Source organism: Etheostoma spectabile, chromosome 1, assembly GCF_008692095.1.
Source record: "Etheostoma spectabile isolate EspeVRDwgs_2016 chromosome 1, UIUC_Espe_1.0, whole genome shotgun sequence".
Lineage (NCBI taxonomy): Eukaryota > Metazoa > Chordata > Actinopteri > Perciformes > Percidae > Etheostoma > Etheostoma spectabile.
The window spans coordinates 31,724,570-31,725,256 of record NC_045733.1 but is presented as its reverse complement, the minus strand read 5'-3'; the positions used below and the strand labels follow the sequence as shown (position 1 = coordinate 31,725,256).

The 687-nt window shown below is 39.6% G+C and overlaps 1 long non-coding RNA gene across 1 annotated transcript in view; it reads right to left on the bottom strand.

Moving 5' to 3' along the window:
* Window positions 1–687, bottom strand: part of LOC116700020 (uncharacterized) — a 5,460-nt gene that overhangs the window by 4,532 nt on the left and 241 nt on the right. The window contains exon 2 of the long non-coding RNA XR_004334605.1: window positions 588–646. This is a non-coding gene — a long non-coding RNA (uncharacterized LOC116700020). The remainder of the gene's footprint in view (window positions 1–587; window positions 647–687) is intronic.

The following is a 687-nucleotide window of genomic DNA, read 5'->3' as shown; positions in this document are numbered from 1 at the left end:
ACGACGTGGGTGCTGGACGGTCTTAAAATAGCAAAGACACTGATGCAAGATGGGGCCGAAGTGATCATTGAAATCATTGAGAAGCGACTCTCGTTTACAATGGCATCAAGTCAACTTTAGTCAACTGATATTATATTAAAATTCTTTTGAATATCCATATCTTGTCTCAGCGTGTCTCTAAATCCACTTAGTCACTAAATCCACTTAGTCTCTTAGTCTCTAAATCCACTACATTAAAAAAAAGGGACAGTTTTACATAAAGAGTTACAAACACAGCGACTGTGTTGCATGTATTGTCCAAGCTTTGTTTGCACTGTCCGTATCTGTCTAGCCCACTGAGGCTTGTATAAATTCTTTTGTCCGTAATGTAAACTGTATTGTGGTTTTTATCAAAAGTTATGTTCCACATCGATGTTGTAGTAATGTTGGGTCTGCTCTACTTGCTGTATCATGTGTTATTTTCTGCAGAACAGAAACCCTGAAAACCATTTTTAAAACGGATGCGGCCCGTTTTGTTACAGTGTCACTGTAGTTACTTGGTGCGAACTTGCCGGTCTCAAATCGACTGAATGAACTTCAAAACACACCTGAAATTTGTGGATCGGCAGAGCGTCAAAGAACTCGTGAGCGACGAAGATGCTGAATCCTGAGAGAAGACAAAAGAGGAACTGACTAAGATAATAAACC